Below are 26,734 nucleotides of genomic sequence, written 5' to 3'. Positions count from 1 at the left end.
GAGTAGATAAGTGAGAAAAAGAAAATTGCAAACCATTCAGGAAGAATCCAAATTAAACAAAGTTTTATACCTGTGAAGTGTGTGGATGGGTATAGAAACAATCACCTGTCTTGTTCAGACATGACTGAAATTTTACTGGAAAGAAATGTCTGATGCCATTAAAAAAAAGAGTCAGCAGGGAGAAATCTTTTCACATTCTATTTCTACATTGAAAAGCCCAGGATAATACCACCCTATTCTACACACAGAAGAAAAAGCAAAGAAGCTGAAAAAGCATGGAAAATATAGTACTGTAACATAAGAAGTGATCTGTGAACTCTCCCATAGCACATCAAACATGAGGTATTCATTCATTCCCACAAATGGAGTCAGTGTTGATCTATAAGCTGCAGCTCTGTATTACACATTTCAGTTTCATGCACTTAAGCCAGACAAACATTCCCAGGGGATTGAAAGAACCCGCTACAGTGAGTTGTGGTTCTATTTCGGATCATATCACAGCATAACAAATCATGGTTTCAGACACTGGGATAAGGGGCTCAATAAACCAAGTAGCACGATAACTTCATGTATATCCCTTCCACACATGCGACCATGTGTAGAATCAAATCCATCTAAGGCACTTCAGACTGTACAATTACAAAGCAATGATCACTCTCATAGCTCAGGTATCCATATACCATTAGTCATCCAATTATATATTCTTTAATACACATAGTTTACTACATACTGTTATATAGCAGTAGCTATCTAACCCTGTCCACACAAAGGCTATTTTACCAGATTTGATCTCTCACTTTTGAGAAAGCAAAAGAGAACACAAACCTTTAACACAGGAACTTCTTTCAGTGCTGCTGGTTTGTTCTGGTGGTTTTTCAGTTGTGTTACATACAAAGCGGCCCTCAGAAGCAGAGTCACTAGACCTGTTTAGTAACCCACTAGTTCCCTGTGATTGCTGTCCTGAAATTCTGAGTACTGAGAATGATGCACTGGTCCCCTGTTGGTCTAGCACATTTTTAGAGTCAAAGTGGTTTGTAAATTAAGTAAATTTTTAGAAGGGAAAAAACCAATTCAAAAGAAGGGATTTAGAAGGGAAAAAACACCACAATTTAAAGGTTGGATTGGAAAGCCAGCCATATTGCAAGTACCTTGTACTGGAACTCCAGTCCTGCTGATTTTTGCTCTGGTTCCCAAATAAATATTGTTAAAACATACAAGTGCATTAACAACCAGTTACTTCTAACAACGCATCTCACAGCACCCTGCGCAGATTAGCAAATCTTTCTGAAATATGGACTCTTGATTACCACCAAGTAAAGATGAGAGACAAAACTCTCAAGAGAGTTCAAATTTTGCTACAGTACAAGATGCTATATTTTCCTAAAGAATTTTGCATAATAGATGCCTGACTATTAATGGCATTTGGTTCTCAGACTGAGAAACTGAAAAACGTAACTTTGAGCTATTTTGACTATCTGGGCCTTGGAACATGAACGAAGCTAAAGCAGCAAGCATGAGCATAAGCCTCCAAATCTGACAGGCACACTTTCTTCTTCTTTCTCTGTTGTGCTCAAAGTCAAAGCTCTGCAGTAGTTGCCTTCTTTCCAGCTAATTAAGGTGCTTTGAAAATATAAATGAAAAAGGGAAAAACAACTTGGCTGGAGTACATTTTCATTTTTCCATTTTAATTTCACCTATGTCAGCCACCTTAAGCATGACACTGGATGGCTGGCAAAAGCACAACATTATTGACTAAAGCCTAACATCACTAGAATTCATTATTTCTCCTGGGTTTTTTCTTAATTGAAAGGAAAAAAAGAAAAAAAAAAAAGGTTGTTCAACATAAATAAATCCCTGAAGGGCTTCCAACTCAAACGCTGTACAGTATCAGATGATGAAAGAACTCTTAGCAAAGTGAACAAGAAACAGGATGTTGGAACTACCTGGCCAAGTTTCACTCTATAACCTGAGAAATGTGTAATTAAAAAATAACCAGCACAAAGAGTGAAAAACAGCTTCCAGTACAAATATATACTTTTATGACCAACTGCTCTATAGATAGAAGTAAAAGATTTTTTCTCTAGAGATTATGATTAAAAGACAGTTATTGTTTAAATCTCGGGAAAAAGGGAAGACAACATATATACAAACATGAAAATACAAAGTATGCATACTTTTTTTAAGAAGTATTTTAAAAAAGAGATACAAGATCCTGCCAATAAGTTTACTCTGTGCTAAAGTTATTACACATCCCTGCAGGCACTACCACTACCAGAGCCTCTGTGCCACCGTCATACACAGTCCCTCTGTCCCACTTTCCGGTCTGATAGGAAGTATCTGCGGGTCAGAGTCTTCAACTTCTAGATGAACGTAATGCAAAAGCTCACATGCAACTTTCCAAAGGGCCTCTGAATCAGGCAAAGAATGCAGAACCTAAAAACACAGGACTTGTGTAATGCAAGTGGAGTACTGAAAAACCACATGGGGCAACTGAATTTCACCAGGTCACCAGGCTGAATCCATTCTGGGTAATGAACAAAAAAGATTCCCATTTGATGGCTGCTCATGTGAAATGAATTGATCAAGGCTGTCCTGATAAGTGACTGAGTCTGCCACAGTATTATTTGACACTTGAAACAAAGTGGTTGATTTCTGTTGGCATAACCTAAACAGATTACAGAAGAAGCCATACCAAATCTAACCTGTCAGCCCCTTGTTGGCAATCTGACAATGCTGACCAAAAAAAAAGAACAGAAAGATGCTGAACTTCAGTTTTGATCCTCTGATGGGACCAAAACGCACAGCTGGTGAGCAGCACTGAGGAAGCTGACTCGGCCATGGTCCAAGGCATCACTTGTTCTATGGCTGAAAAAAGGAACTGTGGTCTTCCAGAGCTGTCAGTTTAACAGCTTTCACCCAAACTAAATTAGTTTTGCCTTCTTAAAATGAAAAGAAAAGAAATCCAGCTCACTGGTGAAGCTGTCCAAGATTTTTGAAAGATAATAATCCTTCAGCTTACTGGGATCTGCACTTAATAGATAGGTGTGTGTGCCAAGAGGTAGTTCAGCCCCAGCTGCCAATGCACCTTTCTGTTCAAGCAAACCCAGCTTCCTGCCGTTTAGCACACACAAATTCGGCACATTTAATCAAGTTACTGTTCATTTTACTGAAGTATCAAATTGTCAGAAAAATGTTTTGTTTGCCTACCAGAAGATGAAATAGAGCCTTTTGCATCTTTTCTCAAAAAATCCAACAAAAAAATTACCATTTTGATGCAAACACTGAAGCTTTTACTTTAGTTTGGGTCTGCTTCAGCTGCAGTAAGGTGTATTTATAAAAAAGAAAAAAAGAAAAACAAAACCAAACCTTCCATCCATCCCCTGTATCCCTGCAGAGTCCTGTACCTGAAAGTGTATGATAATGCCCAGCCCACTGTCAAAGGCACAAGCTGTCAACATGAGAGTGAAACACTAGTTTAGGCATGCACATACATGTGCATACATATGCATAGTATTTATAAAACCACGGCTGTAAGGGATTTGGTGTTTATTTTTTTCATTAACTGAAAATGATAACACAAGAGCTTTTCATCTGGCATGAGCCTGGGTTTTATCAGCTGCTGGAAAAGATTCTCTTGGAGAAATGAAATTACAGTGTTTCTCCATGTACTTTCCATGGATTTCAAAATAAACATAGCTATATGTTCATGCCAGTCAATAGACAGATGTAGGGTAAAGTTACAGGTCTTGATACATCTAGAAAGAAACTGCAGAGCTAGACACACGATCTGGCTAACACATCATATTGGCTAAATGACAGAACACTCAGCTAAAAAAGACATGATGCACAAGTGAAAAGAACTGGAAAGGGCAGTTGCAAAGGATGCCCTTAGCCTACCTGCTGCACCTGGATATTGCATTATACACCACATGGCATAAAAGACAGTTCATTACTTGATGCTCCTACTGCTTCTCCACACTTCTTACCATGTCAAGTCTTTCAAACAGAACAAACTAAAAATGATGCAGATGAAGACTTGAGAACCAGTTTTGTTCTATGCTCCATTTTAAAAGTCAGCAGTTGCACTGTGAATCAGTTCACCACCACTACCACCCTTCCCAAAAGGACAATTTGACAAGACAGTAAGCAAACAGCATTGAGTATAAAAATTATCCTTTCTAATGAAGGCACTGAGAAGTGCAGCCCATACTAAATAACAGCACTGCCAGCTGCCACTTTTGTCATTTCTTTTCACGGAACCTTTACAATCCATGGTCTCTTGAATTTATCTGATTACAAAAAGGAAGGAGGGATCTCAGCAGGGCCTTTTTTGGTCCCTAGGAATCTAGAAATTCCTATATTTTTTCCCAATTTCATGCTCCAAAACACATCGACTCGTTACATACTTTAGCTAAGCGCTCAGATTATTTCACAGGTTTCAGGGTGTAGCAAAGAGAACAAAAGGGATTTCACCATTGCTTTGATTTACTGGCTGCCAAGGTCAGTGCAGTATTTAAATGTGATTATTTAATGATATATTAGGTCACTACCATGTTTTTTGTAAGTATAATTAAACTGGTAGTGTGCCTAGAAGCTTTTTTAAAAATTGTTCTTCATCATTTTTTACATTTAGGAAATAATACTCTCAACAATGGATTACGATTAAAGAGAGATTGAAGTTTTCCAAGGATTCTGATGAGTCTAGCAAAGAAGAAAATAACTTTGGAACTACAGAGAAGAAGAAGGAACAGCTCAATCACCGACTGTCTCAGACACAAGATGACAGCTGTACATATGTGAAGATGGAAATAAATTCCTTGGAGGACGCTCATGCATGTGAGCATTGGCAGATCTGATGTAGTCTGTTTGGAAGAGTCAGGTCTAGCTGCATAAAGGTATCTACTCCACTGAAATTATTATTTGGGGAACACATTCCTGCAATAATTAATTTCCATCTCCACCTTCAGAGCTATTAAATCTTATTTACTTTCCTTCACCTTCTTTGCAAGTCAACATTTTTTGGTGTTGCACAGGACAACAACTTGAGAGGTCTCCATTTATACTGATAAACATATCCCTTGTATAATGGAAAATGTGGCATTCCAAATGATTGCAAAAGTAGAGATAGGCAAATAAATCGGACATAAACCCACATCTATCACTGTTCAGTGTAAAAAATTGTCTATGAAATCTTGTCAAAAAGCAAGGCAGCTTACTACACTATGAGCACAGTAAGTCTTTGATATGAAACTGAGGTTTTAAGTTGGGATCCTACTTCCGTTACATAAAGCAAAAAGAGGCTTTATCTATGACAGAGAACAAGGCCAGATTCACTTCAGCTGTGTGAGCACCACAAGCCTTCCTAACCTGTGGTAACATCCTTCACTACATAAAGTCAAAAACATTCTTAAAGAAAGGATTTTGCAGTAGGCTTCATTAAATACACTATAAGATGCTTGAAGTCAAACTAACAAGAACATGAACCTCTGCAAAACAATGATCAAAACTAATAATATTAGAAGCCAAACTGTCAGCAATTTCTTGAGTAACCATGAGTCTTGCTCTGGCTAGGCTCACTCAGCAGAGTTACTGTCAGCATAAGCAAGCAGTAGACAAGCACTGCAATGGCAGGCACAGAAATTATAGCACCAACAACATTTAGGTACCTACTGGCAGGTTAAAAGAGCAGTCTCTAATGAAAAAAACTGTTCAAGGAATCCCTGTTTCTTTAATATGGCATAAATACAGGTGGAAGATTTCTTCACATTTTAAAAATCACACATTTAGGTCATATTAAGCTCATGTTTTGGAGACTCTGCAGGAGTTAACTGTATGACCTCAACATCAGCCACAGATAGACTTATAGTGTGGACTCTCAGGTACAAAGCAACTCCAAGAAAACCACTCAGGAGTAAAATAAAACACATACTAAAGTCAATTTCTAAACAACATAGTAAAAACAAGATCAGGTGCAGAAAACTGTCCATTTGTGAAGGAAAGATTTAAATTGAAATATAGGCAAGCAGGAGAACTGAAGTGAAATCATTTCAACTACCATATTAAACTTGTCTTGCAGACAAATGAAATAGACAGGGAGATGCAAATGATAAGAGCTTGGCTGAACATCAGTGATGACAGAGACACACTTTCAGTGAAAAAATGAGGCTCCTACCGAGACAAGCATCTGCTAGGGTCAAATGTGTCTCAGGAAGTCTGATAGCTCTATCATTCTCAATGAACTTGCTCCAGTGCCCAGGGGTCCAACATGTCCTGCACAAGACATGGGGGGCAGCTAAGTAATCCCATCAAGTAGTCTGTTTGAAGGAAAGTGAAAGAGATCCTCAGTAAATTACTGAAGCAGCAGTCAGGCATCTGACCAGTGCCTGTTAGTTCAGAGAGGAACTGGAGAGGGATATCTTTCCTCTGACCCAGTAAATCATTTCAAAGGGCCATTCATACCCAAATGTCTAATGAACCATAAGGAGTATAAAGAAATGTCTATTTTTTTTCCTGAAGAACTACCAATATCCCAAGGATGCACTGCCTTACAATAACTGTTTAACTGCCTCTTGCAGGTAGTAAGAAAGTTGACTTCTGCTTACATACTCCACTGATTCATTGGAGGTAGTAGCAGTCTAAACTTTTCAATGAGATACAATAATTGGGAGTCTGAATGACCATGTTCCATATGATCATTCAGTTCTTTTAATCTGCTTTTCCCAGCATGTCTCACATTAAGGACTCAAAATCTGCAGATCTTTCCACTCCACTGCAAGTGATTTGTAAGTAACAGAAATAAAGCTAGACAGAAACATCTTGTTGTTCAAGGCATAACCAAAGCCCCAGATCACAATCGAAACTTCAAGTTGTTATAGAGGTTGTATCAGACGGGGACTTGACAACTTACTCCTTCTTTACACACAACAGAACTGCACTAGTTAAAATAATATCCTAATTCCTTTTAAAGCCTTTGATTCAAGGAAACCCAAATTTCCACTCTAAAAGCAGCAGAATATTATTATATACACCAGGGTATGCACAAACAAGCATACACACACAGAGGTAAGGACAGTCTATTACTGTATTCTTTAACTCTTCATTATATATGGGTAGGATATGGCACAATATCTTGTACCACCTCTTGTACCAGTAATGGTATTGGGCTTTCTACAAAGAAAGCTGTATGCCTGCCTGAACATGTCCCTCCCCCTTTCCCAAACGACCTGACAATACGCGCTTCAGTCATTAGGGTTTACAGGTCTTATTATTCAGCTTATAGATTTCCAACCTCTGCTACACATCTGTACTGGGTACAAAGGATACATTCCCTTATCAGATGTCTAACTCCAGCCTGCAACTTGATGAACACAGAGTCCTTCCTCATCTCACAAACAATTACTGAGGTAATGTTTCTGTCAAGACATTCCACATTTTCCCTCCCCTTCTTTATTCAGGTTGACCCTATCACACATTCCAAATGATAACAGGATCATAACCAGACTCTAATTTCTAGACCTGGTCAACAGAATTAATATTTTCCTTTATAATTCTGATCAACTCTTAGAAAAAGAAAAAAAAGGGGGGTGTGTGTGAGAAAAAGAACAAAAACTATCTCCACGTCTTAAGGGGGGGGCGGGGGAGGGAACAACACTTCGACCATTGGCTGCTCTAACTGCATGCTGTGTACTGTAGCTTTCTGCATGTGTGAACAATTTTTATTTTAACTGTTTAAAATATCTTATCTCTGCTCGATTTTTCACTTGAATTTTTACCAGTTCCGTTCAGGGAGGACTACGTCAGATGCAGCAACAGCGCCCTCTGGCCGACACAGAGAAAATGGCATCTAATGCTCTGCTCTTCCAGAGCTGCCAATGTATTTAGTTAAATTTAAACAAACAAATGCAACATTTGCTCGGCATACTTTGGCATCCAGATTTCCACTGGTAACAGTTTTCAAAATATTCTTATTACTGCTTGCCACATCCCAGTGCCTTTTAAAACTCTATAACATGAGATTTGTTTTTACTTGGAAAAGTAAGTGACAAGTCACTTGAAGCTTCTTGAAAGTATGTTGTTTCTTTTTCCCCCCAAATCTCCCTCTTTAATCATCTCCGCGAGAAAAGCCGTTGCAACTCTTAGCAGCTTTCTTTCCCCCCATATACAAAAGCACTTGCTGGTTTCCCCTTCCCCACTCCTGCAGCAGAGCGTCAATGTGGAAAGAGAGTTTCAAAATAGGAGCACAAACACTGACAAATCCTCAAACTTTTTTTTACACTTTTATTTTACCTCCATGTTTTCCCAGCTGCTCTGCTTAGAAGACAATAAAAAAGTGGCCTGCAAAAAACTACAAATTAAGAGACTGGAAAACTGCAGCCCAAGGAGGAGGATGTGACTTTAGTTTGACTTACCAATTTTATCCAGCTGTGTATTTTCCTACTTGCTTTTTACAGCAGATGAGCTCAATGCTCAGGAACGTCCACCCTGTGTCAGGGAGCCAGGCAGAGCCCTGATCCCCACGCTGGATGCTGCTGAGCGAGCGGAGCTGGGGTGGTGGTGGCGGCGGCGGCCGTTGCTTCGGCGGCTGTTGCGTGCGCTCGCTCGGACCCAGATCAGGAACTGCTTCCCATTCCCCAGCCCCGCTCCAGCGCTGCAGGCTTCGGGAGGCAGGGCCGGCCCCTGCTACTGTGCTGCACTTTCTTAAAGGGACAAGCTCCGGCCTGGCAGGAGCGCACGAACCGGGAGCTACCGAGGCTGCCCGGGCTGGCGGCCGGAGCCGGAGCGGCGAAAGGCTGAGTTGCCGCCTCCAACCCGGGCGATAACTACCGCAACAAGAGACGGTTTCCTATCTGCCTTGGGAACAAGAACAACACTCATCTACACAGTTTTTCATCCAAGGTTTTCAGGTGTTGCGGTTTTAATTTTTTGCTTCCTTCACAGCCTCTGCGACGGAGGTGGTAATTATTGCACAGCGAAGGCGGCAGCAGCAGCAGAGGCCGCGCGACCCTCTGGACCGTGGGCGCAGGGTCCGCCCTGCGGCCGGGACCTGGAGGGGTGCAGTGCATCCACTCCCACCCCCTGCTCTGTGCTGTGCTCCGCGGCACACCAGCCCTGGTCTGTAGTGACATTAGGACTAGAGATATCCCCTGGAAACTCGGATCATTTTGACCTTGAGAGATTTTATTCCCTGTGCTGGAAAGGATATGATTTAATTAAATCAAAAGCCCTAATTTGCCATTTTTTCCTCTTCAGTCATTCTCCAGATAGCTTTAATCCCATATAAACCACTGTTTCTAGCATGTTTTCTGACTTCACTTTCAAGTATGTCTGATATGAATAGCTAGATTAATTTTGGGAGTTGTCTGCCTTGTGTGTGTTGCTGTCTGCCCTAGAAGAAACCACATTCTCTGTTAAAGAATAACACTGAAATTCAGAGATAGTAACACCATCTGCAAAATCTCTCTCTCTGTGTCTTTTTTAACTCATGGAAATAGATGGTTTGCTCTCTGTGCATGTAAGTAATCTGTTTTTGTTACAATAACTGAACTCTCACGTTGACAACACCAATCAATACATACCACAAGGCAAAGTCATATATATACACAGATATATATCTATTTAACGGCACAACCAAAGCAAGCAAGCTACAGGGAAAAAATCACCTTCAGACTGGCAGACCAGACCAAACAAGGATGAGAGATGAGACCAAGTCACCACTGTCCTCTCTGTCTGCCTTCATATACACCAATGCACTATAAGCACAGAACAGGGACAAACGGCCAGCAAGCCATGAAGTCTTTCTGTTTCTTTGGTCCTATGGGAAAAGGATATGGGTACCAATCAAAAGGTGAATCCAGCCCTTTTAATGCTAATGGTCCTTCACAAACAGGCTCAGTAGGTATCCGCTAACTAGTGGCATGTATACCTTCTACCCTGTAAGCAAAGTAGCCATTTAGCCACATTACTAAATTATAATCTTCAGCATTATTAGCCTTATATTAAACCATGGGAACTCATCAGTGTTCCTCTAGTACAAGCTATACTTATGCTCCTGCTTTCCCTAGCATGAAGTCTGGGAAAGTTTACAAATGCAAACTACACGCGATGCACAGTAAAAGAGATCTTATAATTCCATCAATCCTCCCTCTGTTCACATGTTTCCATTGGTCTATTAATCCTCACTTTACACCCACATCACTGGCTACTACTTTTTTCATCTCATCCTCCAAGTCCCTGACCCTTTACTCTCTGTTTCCCCCTTCTGCATACCTGGTATTTCTGCAGCTGACCTCCACCGTTTGAGCTCCACCTAACTGTCTTGCCCCCGCCTTCTCCCCTCTAGCTTCTCATTGGAAGAGGAAAGAAGAGCTGAAAGGTGGGAATGATTAACTGATTCCTTCTCTCGCTTCCCTCTCCTTCCTCCAGCCAAAGTTCTGGAGCCAGAGACCTGTATGCAGCCCTAGAAACTAACCTGCAGCAGCGGGACAAGGGTTATAGGTAGGTTTGCATTACCAACACTCTCTCCTCACATTAGCATGCTGTACCGTTTATTATGATACAGTGTAACCAAGATAAATGGCCTTTGTTAAACTTGTTAACATTAGTTAAAAGTTAACAAAACACTCATCTTTAAGGCAAAGCTGGTCACCTGCTTGATGCCTCAGCTAAGGTTATTCAGACATACAAAACAGGCAGAGTCTGTCTACAAGACAACATGGTAAGGTGCTGTAGTGGATGGGGATTTGAAGGGCAAAGAAACAAATGGTGGAGAGAAACTGGGGTTTGAGGGGGGGACCTAAAGTGATGCTCCATTGCTCTGCGCACACAAAACAAGAACATGGAAAAGCACCAGAAAGTGCCCAGCAGGAAATAAGCTTGTGCCACTGGACCAGAATGATCTAACTAACCACCATAAATGTTAAGATAAAAAAGAGTATCTGCTGTTGGTTACATATATTACTCCATACTCTCCTCACAATCCTGTGTGAAAGCTGCTCCTCTGCTCACCACAGCATCTGGATGTTCCATTGACAGAGCATTGTCTAATGGTTACAGCACAACTGCAGGTTTCTATTACTTGCTGTAGGAAAAATGTGTGGTATATTAAAGGACATAGAATTCAAATTCTGCTGCATGCTTGGATATTTAGTTAGCAGTAAATGAAACTAGATAAATCACTAATTCTTTTTGTGACTGTTTCCCCAACAACAACATAGTACACTAAACTTCGGTGTTATATAATTGACTACTTGTATTAGTAACAGCTTGGGTTGAAAGATGACAGAGGAGCCAGCTTTTTATTATTAAATACTGAACTGCAGATACCTCAGTGAAAACTGAAAAGTGTTGCAGTTTGCAAAAATGTTTAATTCTGCAGAGCAATCCCCTTGCACAAGAGATGACATTTATTGGGAGATGTTTTTGTGTCTTTGCTTATAAGGGACAGCAAAACCAGAAGTGATCCCAAAGTTATCAAGAAAGAAAGAAGGTATGTTTCTCTTTCTGAACGCAGTATCACCTAAGATCTACATCCTAAGACAGCATAAACATACCTACAGAGGCAGCTCCTTCTGAATTTAGGAATAAGACCATTAAAGAAATCAACTGCTTATTTCTGAAAACGTTTTTAGGCTCTGATGACCAAGATCAAAACCAAAACACTACAGTATTATCTGTGCATAAGGGCCTTTAATAGAAAGTGGAAAAAAGGGGGGAAAGGGACATCTAAACCCAAATAGATTATTTGCTGCTTAAAACCAGATTCCGATTCCCTAGAGAACACAGAAGCAAAAGCTTCTGTGAGATGTTGCTCTACCTCTGTAGATATAAATTGTTTGTTAGATCCTTTGTCCAAACAAAAGGACATGGGTATATTAATCTAACAACAGAAGTGTCTGTTGTGAGAGGAGATCCAGTGCCAGGCTGCCTGCTCCATCTGACAATGAGAGTAAACACCATGGCTCTGTGAGCTCGGCTGCATGCCTTGCCTGACACCACCACCCAGTGCAGCTATAGGGTCTCTATCTCAATCACCACAGGCTACAGAACTAGAAAGACTTTCATACCCTCCCTACAGAGATTGCTTCTGCATGTCTCCCAGTCTCTGAAATGCCACACAATGTTTTGAGCATCTCTTGAGTGTGACATGCAGAGCAGTACTGCTACTATATACACTGACACCGGATGTAACATGGTGATGGAACCATCACTATCCTTACTTATCAAAAAGCCACAAGAAATTCTGTTCCCTGTTGCTAAAGGGCTGAAATGAGGCATATATACTCAACAGAGTACAGACATGTATAGATGTTCTTTTTGTTAATACAATTCTTCTAAAATTATTTTTATCTTTGGACTCAAACCACACCATTGGATCTAAGGGCTGGATTCTACTCCCACTGACTTCCTGATAAATAAGGATGGAACTGTGCTCCAATTCAGGGATATATATGTTTCAGACCAAAAATTTTCAATCCTAACCCACATCTTTAATGTGTTAATACAGCAGTTTGAAAACTTGCTTTGAACTTCAAAAAGTAGGGATCTGGACAATGCTTATCTGAAATAATGTTAATTATCAATTAAAAATTAAAAATATTAATGACACAAGATTGTTTTCCACTAGATGAATCGTGATGCGCGTACATACCTGTGTGTGCATGTATGTATTTACACACATGCATGCATGCATACAGATGTTTGAGTGAAACAGCGACAGAACTTACTGCTGTTAGGTTTAGCTTGCATCTGATGTATTGTTGGTGTACTTTTTTTTCTGCAGCATTCTTGACATCATGGAAAAGTATGTTTTAGTTAGCTGCCACTACAAGCCCAGAACAAACATTTAGTTTTGGTGCGGTTATTTTTTCAGTTAAAAAAAAAAAAAAAAGGTTAGAAGTAAATAAATTGGTTCCTAGATCCTAAACTTTATCAGATTTGCAAGAGCTGTGCAGTTAATGAAAGTTATGGCCTTCAACATGAAGATAACTTGCCTTGACAATGTCTTCCATCAACATACTAGCTATCAAACTACTCATACCAACTGTTTTTAAATAAAAAAGATTTGTTTTCCTTATTATAAAATGGGTTATGCCACAGCATTTAGGTCAGCTACAACTATATTCAGGTCTGTACCCGTTGTAATAAGATGTAAGATGTTGGTTTGGACCTTCCGAGAGATGGCACATTTCAATTCCACTCTTTTCCCTGTGTTTTTCTTGTTCACAGTTCCTTCTTTTTCATTGGCTTCTCAAGCTCATTGTAACCCTCTCTTCTGTATTGGTTAAGATTTGGTGAGTGGTCTGCACAAATTGTTTGCTGAGAAAGGAATATGCAAGCTTGAAAGAAAAGGCATCAATATTTGCTGCAGCTTAGGTTAACAGCTATAGAAAGAAGAAAAAGGCATTTGTTCATCAGAAAGGAGAAGAGGTTTACAAGCTCTTAGAAAGTGAAAGTCAGAGATTATTCCAACTGAAGGAAAAAAGAAAAAAATGTGAAAATTCTGCAAGAATTGTCATTTCTTTCTTTAGTTTTGCTTGGTACTTCTCAAGCATTTGGGAAGTGCAACTCTTTTTTCAGATAACAGCCCAGCTCAAACCCAGATCCCTGAAGGAGGACATAATCAGCCAGAATTACATTAAATTTCCTGCCACCAAAACACTGATCATCTTCCAGCAATTAAAGGTAGTTAGCAGTCCCTGACTACTGTAAACATTTGTAGCCAGCAACGTCACTACGGCTTCATTTGCCTGCCTTGAAGAAACTTGGGTTGTGTTCACACCTAACACCTTATGACCATTTTGAACCTATTCGTGACACTTTCTCAGGGATAACAGACTAGAGTTATAGAAAAACCACACAATTCACCTGAACTTCAGATCCTTTTGGTTTCTCTTTGCTTTTCAGTCACCGAAATAGAGGGCACTGATCTGTTAAATGGAGTCTTCCTCTGCTTTCCCCATCATTTTTTAATACTTCCTTCTATTCTGTATTTATCTTATTTTCCAGAAAAAAGTCCTACGTTCTAGCAGATGGTCACCTTACAAGAAGTGCAGTATGCAGACAGGTGATCTGCATGACAAACATTAGTAACCACATGTTCTTGGCTAGATCTACTAAATATATGAACCAAGGAGGGCTGGGGTGAGCTTGTCCCTAGGCAGCTGTTCCAACAAAAGTCTGTATAATGACATTCCTCAACATTTTTCATTAGTGGGATTTTTTTTCCTTTTTGAAAAAAATCCAAAGACCACCTTGGGCTGCACTGCAATATAGGCTTTCACTAATAACCATAATTTTTAAATCAGTTTGGGCTTTGAATGGCCTGAGGTTTTTTTCCTTTTACTCCCCAGATTTATATGCATGGATTTGTTCAGCTGCACAGTGGGGAGGGACACATGGGCATTTTTAAGTTTTAGAAGTGTATAGGGAATGCCTGATCTTGTATTGGCCACTATTTAATTAGCAATGATTTAGATCAATATGTCTTGTTCCAGTCAAGAATAGGGCACTAATACAGTCAGAAATAAAGTCAGTTTCTAACTATGAACACACAGACCTCAGCAACTTCCAGGAAAATCAAAGAAATGTCTATAGAAAGGGAAAGGCTATTTCCACTTCTATTCTGATAGAGGGTCTAGGCCAGATCTTTTACTCTGGTTTACTTCTGGTTAGCACAAAAACCAGAGTGCAGAAGTAATGGCAGTATTTAAACTGCTTTTTCCACTCTGTGGTCTATAAGCTGATCAAGGTCTGCATTGCTTGTGAGTGCTTTGTAGCACCTCAGCGGAAAAAAGTAGCTGGAGCAACAAGTCCTGGCTCCATCTGCAGTGCTGGGCATGGGATGTTTGCTTACTGTGTATTCTTTGCAGAAGAACTAGAAGGATTAGTTATGGTTGGTGTGGCTTGCTAAACTCTGATTATTCATGTCCTCTGAAGTTTACAAGCAAACTAATTAGCAGCACCGATCCCTTAGTAAGAATCAGAAATCAATTAGGAAGGCAGCTGACCTTATTATAACAATTAATTGCAAATGACATTCAGTTTCAGTACTTGATGGGCAAGCTCTCTGTTCTGGCTTTTGAGGCTTTAGTGTTTTGCTGTTGGGTTGGGATTCTTTTTCCCCTTCATTACACCACTGTGTACCCACCCTGATTTTTCTTAGACATAATTTCCATCATATAGAATCTGTCCTATTTTGTGACACACAGTTTCCTGGAGAATACTTGACTTTCTTTACAGGAATTCCTGTATGCTTAGGAGTCCTGGAAATGGGACAAAGTTCCTACGGAAAGTGGCTCCTTACTTCTAGGCAAAGGATGCTGAATTACTTTCTTGGAAATCTTCTTGTGAGGGTGAGGACAGGGGAGAAGAAAGATGTAAGCCATCTTTGTTGCGCTTGGTAAGACAGTTCAGTTCACTGAGAATGCAGAGCACCCATGCTCCAGTGGGGTGCTAAGTAGTGTATATGTGATTACCAGAAAGATTGAGTTGCTCTGGAGACAAAAAAATACGATGTTTTCTCTGAAGCAGGTCACTGAGATATGAAGAGGGGCATACCCAGATTCTGCAAGGTATAATTCCATCATGGTAGTCTGAGCCAGAAGGAGACTTGGAGTATGCCAAGGGAGCAGCACATATTAACTAAGTAGTGGCCCTGATTCTGTGCAAGATGTTCATGCACAGAGACAGGGCCCTTAAAATTATTGTTTTCTCCCAAACTACTGCACAAGCCAGAGAAGAAACTGGTCACCTTGAGGGATGTAACTAATCAAGAATGAATTGGTTTTTGAGAAGACTTCTAAGATGTAAAATGGTAATGCTTTAAAATCACGGGGAGTAAATGTGTTCCTCTTGAATACATATTCATACACAGCTAGAGAACTGGAGCTGTCAGAAAAATGCCATACTTTGTTTCATGCAACAGAATCTGAATTTAGCATTTCTATTTTTTGTATTGGCTGGCTGTGAGGTTCTAACAGCTGTAGGAACTCTTTAGGATACTGACAGAGGGGCAGCATCATGCCTATGGAGACAACTATGGGAAACTTCCTGCTCAATTCAGCAGAAACATGACTGAGCTTAAACCCTGACAACTGATTCACCACAGCCCTGCTCATTGGTATACTCATTTACATCAGTACAAAGCACGCACCATCTTCATGCTGCACTTTACATTTATGTTGCACTCATGTAAATACTGCTGCAGAGTGCATGGCAGTATGGAACTGGGTCACACGACTTCACAGCATTTCAGATCCCATCAAGTGAAATGCCATGGGAAGAAAAGGTTTCACATTCTTTTGTTTGTAAGTGACTGCTGCAAACACATTAATAGAAAGGACACTGAAAACAATGAGACATTAGGTGTAATTAGGCTTCATGCGCAACAATGGTTGGACCTGATAACCTTAAAGGTCTTTTCCAACCTAAAGGATTCTATGATTTTGTGATAGTGAATGCACAAGCTCTTCTTAACAGAGTAAAACCCTAAAGGATTCTAAATTGCACCAAGGAGGAAGATGCTGACACTAAGTTTTCTTCTAATTGGTGGTCACTCTGGAAGAATCAAGGACAGTATAAAGAAAGAGAGAGGAAGAACAGAGCATAAAATCAAGAACATTACTAAACTATAATTTCCAATAAGCATATTTACTAACTTACAAGAAATGCCTCCAGTTTAGACTATAATTATAATCAAAAACAAATTAATATGCTGGCCTTTCAGATTGAGTAACAGCATGACTAATGCTAGTAGCATAGCCTGGGTACAAGTTCTGTTGAAATGGTAATGGGGTAGAGAACAGATGGTGTAGAAGGTTACAATTTTTATGCCATTAGGATATCTGTTGCTTCTAAATACACCTGGTTTGTCTGTAATTGGGGATAGTGAGGACCTGTTTTCTGTAACTTTGCTCTGAAATTGAAAACCACCTTGCAATAGGTAGAAGATTCTTCTTGCCTTTGCCTGGTGAATGAAGTTATGTCTGATATTCCATTCCCCTCCCATTTCCCACAAGCAAATTAGAACTAACCTGGATGATCTGTGTAGTTTCTGATTTGCTCTTCTCTCTCTCTCTGTGGGTCTGTGTTCAGTTCAGGTCCTCACCAAGTAGGAAGGCCCCACCTTCAGGTAAGTTAGTACAGCTGTTTTGACTGTAGAGATGGTCTTCTGGAGAAACAATTGCAAATAAATAGTTCCTTTTAGCTTTCTATCAATATAAAAGGCATCTCCAAAGTTTTTTTCACTTTCAAAATAAATTACAATAGAAATATTTACATAGGTTCCTGTATGTTGTCTGTTAACTTTAACACAGGGCTGGTCTTCCAGTGTTCTGATGAAATTACTTTGCCTTACACCAGAGTGATTTGAAGCACATGCTTGACACTAAGCAAGAGAAGATGCAGGTAGCAGGTACTATTTGAACATGTAAAGGCAAAAAAAAACTTAAAGGCTTCTTTGCTGAAGCACTTAACAGTGCTTTTAATACACTCCAGAATCAAACCTAACATGACCACCTCATATGTACCATTGTATCTTCAACAATGATTGCATTTACATTGTAGACAAAACGTTGACTGGTTACTCTACAAATTAACTTTGAGTATAGGGTTCATAAGTGATCACTGATAGAGAAAAATAAACAAATTTGCACAGAGCATGATTAACATGTAGAAAGATGGTTTTCTGCTGATACAGAACTATTGGCTTCAGCTTCTTTCTATCAGCTGCTCTAGACATGACTTCCAGGATTTAGGAAGAAATCTGTTATAATTTACGTATATAATTCAGCTAATTTTCTTGTTGTTGGGGTTTTTTTCATTATTTTTTATTAAAACCAAATGATTGTGCTCCAGGACATTCCACAAATGCTGCTGCACTGTCATTTTAGGAAATACCATTAAAGCAACCTTCTCCTTATTTGCTTCCCAAGGCATTTAACTAAGCTGTTTTAAGAGAAACGTCATTAAAATTGTCAATTCCTCCATGGGTGCCTTAAGATTATTCATAGAAACTGTTGTCTTTTGGGGATAATAGAAACACAGGGCCTTGTTTTCCCTTTATTAACCCCATTTTCCACTGAAGTACAAATATCAACTTTAACACAGGTCTTTCAACACTGGGCAAATTGAGACCTCTTTTTTTTCCCCTCCTCTGTAAGAATTTGACATTAGTGAAAGATACCACATCAGGAACATTAATGAGTGAAGTCCTCTACCCAACCTGAAATTATGTATAGCAGAGGAAGCAGTTCTACTGCTCACCCCCAAAAACTTCCACCACAATTCCTGATTTTTGTCCTGGCATAACTAACTTTAAGAGGATGTGGGACAGCATATCCCAGATACTACTTGGCCCCAAATAGTAAGTGCCAGCTGTGATTGCAGTTCTTGATCTGTTTTGACTCAGTCATGAGAAAAAGACAAATTAAGGTATCACAGAGCACAGAACAGTTAAGGCTGGAAGACACCTCTGCCAATCACCAGCTCCAAACCCACTGCTCAAAGGAGGGTCAACTACAGAAGGTTGCCTGGGACATCATCCAGTCAGGTTTTGAGTATTTCTATGAACAGAGACTTCACAACCTCTCTGACAAACCTGTTCCAGTATTTGATCATGCCCACATTAAAAAAGTTTTTTCTTATGCTTAAATGGAATTTCTTGTTTTTCAGTTTGTGCCCATAAACTCCCATCATGCCACTGGGCACTGCTAAGAAACATTTGGCTTCATTCTCTTTACTCCCCTCACCATCAGGTATTTATACATATTGATATGATCCCCTCAAGCCTTCTCTGGAATAAATAGTCCCAGATCTTTCAGTGTCTACTCATATGTCAGATGTACCAGCCCTTCAATCATCTTTGTGGTCCTTTGGTATACTCTCCCCAATATGTCCATCTCTCTTTCGCACTGAGGAATCCCAGAACTGGACACAGCATTCCAGATGTGTCCCACCAATGGTGAACAGAGAGGAGGGATCACCTCTCTTGACTTGCTGGCAATGCTTTTCCTAATACAGTTCAGAAGCTGTTGGCCTTCTTTGCCACAAGGGTACAGTTCAGAATCATGTTCAGCCCCTTGAGTGCTGGGTCTCCAGGTTCTTTTTCCCTAAGCTGCTTTCCAGCTGGTTGACCCCAGTCTGTACTGCTGCATGAGGTTATTCCTCCCCAGGAAGAGGACCTGGCATTCAAACAGCAGTATGACCACATGGTCTATCAAACTTTCTTCCCAGCTTCATGTTGTCTGCAAATTTGCTAAGCATGCACTTGGTCCCATCATCCAGGCCATTAATGAAGATGTTAAACAGTTTTGAATCCCAGCACTGACCCTGGGTTACATTATTTGTGTGGCCCACAGCTGATCTGTTCACTGCTGACCACAACCTTTTGAGCCCAGGAGCTCAGCCAGCTGCTAAGCCATGTCACTGATCACTTATCTAGCCTACACTTCATCAGTTTGTTAATGATGACATGTGAAAGTGTCAAAAGTCTCACTAAAGTCAAGATAAACAGTATCTAGTGCTCTTTCCATATCTATCAAGCCAATCATCTTATCATAGAAGGCTCTTAGGATGGTCAGGCATGATTTCTCTTTATAGATTCCTCCTTATATTTGACTATTCCCAGTCACCTTCTGTCCTTCATATGCTTGGAAATGGTTTCTAGGATTGTTTGCTCCATCACCTTCCCAGGGACTGAGATGAGGTTGTCCACCCTGTAGTGCTCCAGATCCTTTTTCTTGTCCCTCTTGAAGATAAAAGTGACAGCTCCTTTCTTCCAGTCCTCAGGAACCTCCCCCAGTGTCCATGACCTTTCAAAGATAATCAAGAGTGGCTTAACAATGACTTTAGACAGCTCCTTCAGCATTTGTGAGTGTATCCCATCAGATTCCAGGGACTTTTTTTGTTTGTCCAGTGTATTTAGATATTCTCTAACTGCATCCTCATCCATCAAGGACAAGTCTTCCTTGCTCTGTACTTTGCTGCTGGTCTTAGAGGCCTAGGATTTCTGAAGGTTGAGTACTTACAGTAAAGACCGCAGTGAAGAAGACTTGAGTATCCCATCCTTTTCTGTGTACTTTATCACCAAGTCCCCTAGACCATTCAGCAGTGGGTCTACTTTTCCTCTCATCTTTCTTTTGCAGCTCATCTCCCTTTAGAAACCCTTTTTGTTGCCCTTCATGTCCCTTAGCAAATTCACCTCCAAGTAGGCCTTGGTTTTCCTTATCCCATCCTCACATATTCAGATACTGTGTCTTTATTCCTCCCAGGTCACCTGACCCTACTTCTACCTCTTGTAAACTTCATTTTTACATTTGAGTTTAGTCAGGATGTCCTTACTTACCTATACAGGCCTCTTGAAACCTTTGTTTCATTTCCTGCTCATCAGGATTAAGTGTTTTTGAGCTTGGGGGAGATCCTTAAAAAACAATTTGCTCTCCTGGAGCTCTCTTTTCTCCAGGGCTGTGTATTGTCGCATTCTTTCAAGCAGGTACCTGAAGAGGCCATAGTCTGCTCTCTTGAAGTCCAAGGTTGTGATGTGTTTTCTGCCTTGCTCCCTTCTTTCAGGATCCTGAAGTCTACCATCCCATGGTCACTTCAGCCAAAGCTACCCTTGACTGCCACAACCCCAACCCATTCTTCCTTGTTTGTAAATACCAGGTCCAGTAGAGCAACTTTTCATCTCATCCATTATTTGTGTTAGAAAGTTGTCATCACTCCAGAAGCCTGCTGGATTTCTTGTGCCTTGCTGTGTTGCCCTTCCAGCAGATACTGAGATGGTCATGAGGCTTTTCCGTTTGCCTGAAGAAGTTTTCCTTTATTTGTTCTTCTGATCAGGCAATCTATAACAGACATCCAACAAAGCATTGCTCTTGTTGTATTGCTCACTAATCTTGACCCAAAAGCTCTCAACTGGCTCATCATCCATCCCCACGATGAGCTATATCAAGCAGATGCTATCATATACTGGACAACCGTTTCACAGCACATCAGGCTCCTCCTCTGCTGTAGTTTGTCCTTTCTATGCTTTCCACAGAAAACTTTCAAATCCAAAGATATCCCATTCTGGGAGGCCTCATGCCCATTCAAAACAACATCACAGCTCAGAGTCAAATCTATCATTTTCCCTGCAAACCACATTTTCTTCCCAGTTTGTTGGTGTTGATTCTTCTTTCCCCATCTCCAGTCTTGCCACCTGTGACTTCAACACATTGACACATTAGGCCACATTTAAAGACTTGGACATTGAGCTGCTGAGGAAGAAGTTTGAACTAAACCTTTCAATCTCATTAATGTAGAGAAACCCTCACACAGTCCTGGTTATGCTAGGGCACTCTGCTAAAGGTTATCTCAATTTATTCGCTATGTTACTGCTTCATGGATCAGTCTATCCTTATATTCCTTAAAGAGCTATCCTTAGTCATGTGATTCACATAGCATCACATCTTCTCATCCCTGAGTCTAAACGTAAGGTAGCTTACACTACAACACTTGCAATTGTAACAATTTTTCATTATGATCAACTGAAACAGGATTTGAACAGGTGACCAAATATTTGTTTAGCCACATGTAATGAGTAAAAGCTTACTTATCAAGCAGGCCTGCTTATTTCTGTAGCATTAGTTTTGGTATGGAGCACTGGCTATTTGATTCTACATTCATGTCTGCATCTGTCAGTGCCACAGAGTCCCACTGTGCAATGAAGTGATCCTGGTCCCAATCTTCCTAACATAACATGTAACAGAACTAGGATGTAACATCTGACAAGAAGCAACAGGCATGCTTCTGTGTAGTCCTCATTCATCTCAAAGAAAGTTCCTGCCTTGGCTGACACTAGGGCAGTGAACCCCTGGGGTTTCAAGAAGCATTGCCTGGCACATTATCTGTACACAGTCCTAAGTGGTTTTCTCAAATGAGCTGATGGAGATGGAGCAGGGAAAGAGAGGTTTAATGCCAAATTTCTTCACTTGATGTAAATATCAACCCTTTTGAGTAGTAATTTGACATTCCTCAGCAAAGACACAGTTTGCTTTTGAAATATTTACCTTTTCTTTATTTTTTATAACCTTAAGAAAATTTGGAAGGAATGTGAACTGTTTTGTTTTTTGTCTTCCTGTGACGGCAGAGATTTATTTATAGCCAGGAACTGCAGGACAGCTCTCACGTGGCTGCTGAAAATTAAAACAGCATGTAGGGTTTTGTTTTGTTTTGCTTTTATGCCTTTGCCGCTACAATCTCTCCCTGCGTTCCCTAAACCGTTATTATTGTAACCAGAGCCACATTTTGCATTGCTACAATTGCAGGGTTATGTAAATTCCAAAGGCTTTAAAGGAAAGGGCCTGCAGATTCTGCTCTGGGCCATAGGGAAGTTGATACAAACGGTTATGCCCAGCATCTATGGAGAGGTAAAAGCATTCTTAAATTGTCAACAGACAGGAAACCTAAGTCTCAATCTCAACATCAACCTGAAGTTTTCTAAATCTTTTAGACATTACTGGTTTCATTTAATCCTCTCATTTTCAGTGTTGTGCTTTGCTATGGCCAGGAAAATTCCCTTCAGCCACTTCTGGAAATCTTCATATATCCTCTCTCACTTTCCACCAGTGTGGACTGGTTTACCCAGGAAAGCCAACAACAGAAACCTCTACAGGTACAAACTTTTTCAGACTCAAGGAACTGTATTTTTACAGTCACCTTGAAACCGTACACTCTGAAAAGCATTACTTTACTCATGAAGACTTTTATATTAAGAAGACAATTACACCAGAAGAGAACAGCCATACTCACAAAAGGCAGCAAGGGAACAGAGTATGCACTGATCCCTTGCAAGAAGTCTTTACAGCAAGCAGGAGTGGGGAAAAGTGTGATACATGTTGCACACCTGTATGCTTCTGAGTAACTAAGTTGTAATGCTGACACTAGCTGTGCATTTCTGTGTGGGCATGGGCAAGCCAATTCATGTTTCTGACTCTGTACTCTGTAAAACAGGGATAATAATGCCTGACTCAGAGTCAATGTTAGAAGGCTCTGCGTAAGCTCATCTTAGTCCCCAGTGTTTAGGCAACTCAGTTAAATGAAAAAAATGTTTCAGCCCACTTCTCTAGCCTTGCTTCTATTTCAGCTCTAAATCACCATTAGTCAAATCATGCTTAGACCTCAGACAAAAACCTAGATTACATTATTCCTGAAGTATGTGGAGGTTTTGCACAGCATGGTGCACCCTGATCACTGGAGTGTGCTAATGAGAGCTCAGGGAAATTACTGTTTTTTTGTGAAAAAGTGCAGCCAGAACTCCCTAGCCAATTCAGCTGACACTGTGAGGAAGGATGTGGCTGTGATGCCACTCCAACATGCTGCTTTCTATAGCTGTTGAGTTTTCCAGGCAACTTTAAACTTACTGCAGTGAATATGAAAAAGCAGGGCTTGCTGCATTGTTCACCCACCTCTTTTCCGTGAAGCTAATTGTGTTAAGTCCTCAGGAAAGAAAACCAAACTGGTTCACAGTCTGCAACCAGGTCAGTGTGAAGCCAAAACAGAAGGGACATTCCAGTCAATTTCCAATCCATGATATTTTAAGAATAATCACTACAATGGAAGAGATAACCTCAGCAATGCACAACAGTTCCTACTCAGCTGGTAGTTACTGTTGCTGAACAGGTGGCAATAGCTGTTATTATGAAAGTGTAGTTTAAATCTTATTAAGAAAGACAAGACCTATTTCTAAAGATGCAGCTACCAAGACCCATTTCTAGAGATGCAGCTACACAAGATCCCTGCACAGATCAGAAATGTCTACCAGTTTGTCGTATGTGTTTATTTACCTGGAACCAGGAATTGCTCTGTGGAGCTCTGATCCTGACCATCATTCTGACCTTGGGCAAGTGACTGAATGCCTGTGCACCCACAAGTCTTTTGAAGTCAACTGGTGATGTGGATGCTCAACAATTCTGAAAAAACAAGCCCTACAGGTCAAAGCCAAAGTCTGCCAGAGCTGAGATGTTTTGGGTCATATCATAAATTATATAAATTTTGAACACAAAACCTAAAGCATCCACAGCTAAAAACTATTTTTGTAAGTGGGGTCCACTGTAACACAACTCTCAGACACAGAGGGGTGGAGTCCAAGGGATCATCTATATTAATATTTTTGGGGAAAGGACAGTTTATTAAGGGTCTGTGTGGAGTCAGAAACAAGCAGCCAGAAGACAAAGAGAAACCAGAAATCAAAGACAGCTATATTAAACTGTGTTTCATTCTTAGTGCACCTAATGATAAGTATCTGAGAACTATACATTTTACTGATCCAGGTACTGACCAAAATTGTTACTTTATTCTGGAAGCTATGTTTCCTAACTCTTGACTCCTTTTCTCAAAGATGACTGGTTTAGTGCTTGATAGAACTGCAGAGCACAGTCAAGAAACTCTGATATCCTGTAGTATCAAATTCCTCACATTTCGGTCTTGAACCTGAATCAAAATTAATACATGCCTCTAAATGATCAGCACTGCTTCATACAGACCTTGGTATCTTACCCAAGTATTAAGCAAGCTGGAGGTTGCTTAACTTTGGGAACCTGTGAAGCCTGCAGCCTGTAATTATTGGCCAAACCAGCAGCATAGCTCCCATCTACAACTAATTTGGTTCCCTGAGTTAACAAAACCCTTCCTTACCTGCCAAGCTTGCATACCCAATAGATACTACTTGACTCAGCACAATTAGCAAAGCAGGCAGGACAAGCGGCCACTTAGTCAGCTCTGATGCATTTTACAGCATCCAATAGCTGACACAGTTCAAGCAAGGCAAAAAAACCATAAAATACCAATAAACATAATCACACAGACTTTTATACAGCAGACCAGTTCAATAGAATAGAAGTATAACAAAATCCTCCTACTGATAATAAATGGCAGTAAGGAAATTAAAGGCCCAGTGTTTGGTGCAGTGGTTCAATATGGTGAGGTCTAGTTAGGGCCATATTAGATTCTCAGGCCTAACTTATTCCTCTGCTGGGCAAAGAAAGGAGGGCATAAAGAAAGAACTGTAAGCATACAGATAGATGGTACATAGTATAAAATAATAAAAAAAAATAATTAAAAAAAAAGGCAAACCAAACAAAAAACACCCATAAACAGGAAAATAGAATAGAACAGAATAGTTCAGTTGGAAGGGACCTATGATGATTATCTAGTCCAGTTTCCTGAATGTTTTAATTCTTCCTAATGACGCAACTCAGGTGAGCTGCAAAAGGCAGATGTTATGTCCTCTCTCCTGCTGCAATCAGCTACACCCAAAAATATCTGGAAGGAAAATGTCATCTGACACAGCCATGGTAAAAATGACCCAAACTAAAAAGTGTCAACTCTGAGGGTGTGGGAAAGTCTGCAAACAAATCACTGGGTGTGTCAGATATACAGACGCTAATATAATGCAGTGATTACTGTGTCTTTGCTAAGTGATTATGTAAAAGGGAGCTTTGTGTTTTAAGAACCATGCACGCTGACTGCTGAACAAACTCAAGTCTGGGTGTATTTGCCTGCCTAGGAGTCGTACAACATTCCCTGTGACCCTTAAGCTTCATGGGACACTCAGAACATAATTGAAATCCAGAGATTCTAAACAAATCCAGCACGGCATCTTATTCTACATGGAGACTTTTTAGACTGCTTTTAAGTATCACAGAACTGGGGAAACTGCTTTTGTGATACCCATGAGTTAATTTCTCAGGGAACTTCACAGTGGCTACAGGGCTCATTATTCCCCACCGCATTAGCATCACAAGATTCACATCAAATGGCAAAATCTGGCCCTAGAAAAATGATGGTGAGAACTTTGGCTTTACAAGTTCAAATGCAACAAATACAGGAACCTAGAGAGCTCATGGACTTACGGTCACACAGTGTAAACAGGAAACCTAGAAAAGAAAGCTTATACATCCATGCAGCCTGGGTTGTTCTATTACAAACAAACAAATAAACAAGTAGGTAGGTAAATAGATAGATAGATAGCACACTGGAAAGCATATGACACAAGTCACGCAAACAGTTAATGGAAGTTAATGACAGTGGCCAGACAGCAGAAGCAAGCCCAGGATTAACAGTGGGAGAATTTCTAATAGATGTCAAAGAGTATTTCCCATTTCTCTGGAGGCATTGCCTCCTAGTTTGGCACCAAACTGCCCAGCTCCTTCTGGCTTCTATGAATTAAGTTTATTCCTGAAAGGGCTAAAGAATCCCAAGAGACCATGACTAATGAGTGCTCAAAGGAAAAACGAAGATTGTGTATCTCTCCCCATCACTGTGTAACCACTTACTATTGAGTACCCAGAACTGAACACAGCATTCTCAGTGTTATTTCATCATAGCTCAGAGACATATTTCCTCAGCAGGCTATTTGGATCAAAGACTCAAGGCAACATCCCTGAAAGAAAAGACAAGGCAAAACACAGAGGCGACTTTTTTTTGCCATCTGCTTCCATTTTAATTTGCTGCAGTCCCACATGTCACCAGAGCCTGTAGGGTGGTCAATTGGATTCTGTGTTGTGCATTCATGGGAGTATAGGACTACAAAGTCATCATATCCTGTTTCCTACAATCACAGACAACTGCATAATAGACACATAGTCCAGCAGACTCCACAGCACATTTATTCCAATACTGTCACACATTAATATAAGACTTCAAGTGACCAGTGGGAAGCAGAATTAGATAAGTTTTCCAGTCTGAAGTAGGGCATCCA

The 26,734-nt window shown here is 40.3% G+C and overlaps 1 protein-coding gene across 2 annotated transcripts in view; it reads right to left on the bottom strand.

Moving 5' to 3' along the window:
• The window catches only part of DAAM2 (dishevelled associated activator of morphogenesis 2), a 206,260-nt gene that overhangs the window by 170,610 nt on the left and 8,916 nt on the right, over positions 1-26,734 (bottom strand). Inside the window, exon 2 of one of the 2 annotated variants that reach the window (XM_027801195.2) lies at positions 17,031-17,167. The gene's annotated coding sequence lies outside the window, so the exon portion shown is untranslated. Of the gene's footprint in view, positions 1-8,408; positions 8,648-17,030; positions 17,168-26,734 lie in introns of those variants that run through there. The other variant, XM_005436279.3, reaches the window with a different exon arrangement.

Source organism: Falco cherrug, chromosome 13 (assembly GCF_023634085.1).
Source record: "Falco cherrug isolate bFalChe1 chromosome 13, bFalChe1.pri, whole genome shotgun sequence".
Taxonomy (NCBI): Eukaryota; Metazoa; Chordata; class Aves; order Falconiformes; family Falconidae; genus Falco; species Falco cherrug.
The sequence above is the reverse complement of the archived record's forward strand: the minus strand, read 5'-3'. Positions and strand labels throughout refer to the sequence as shown.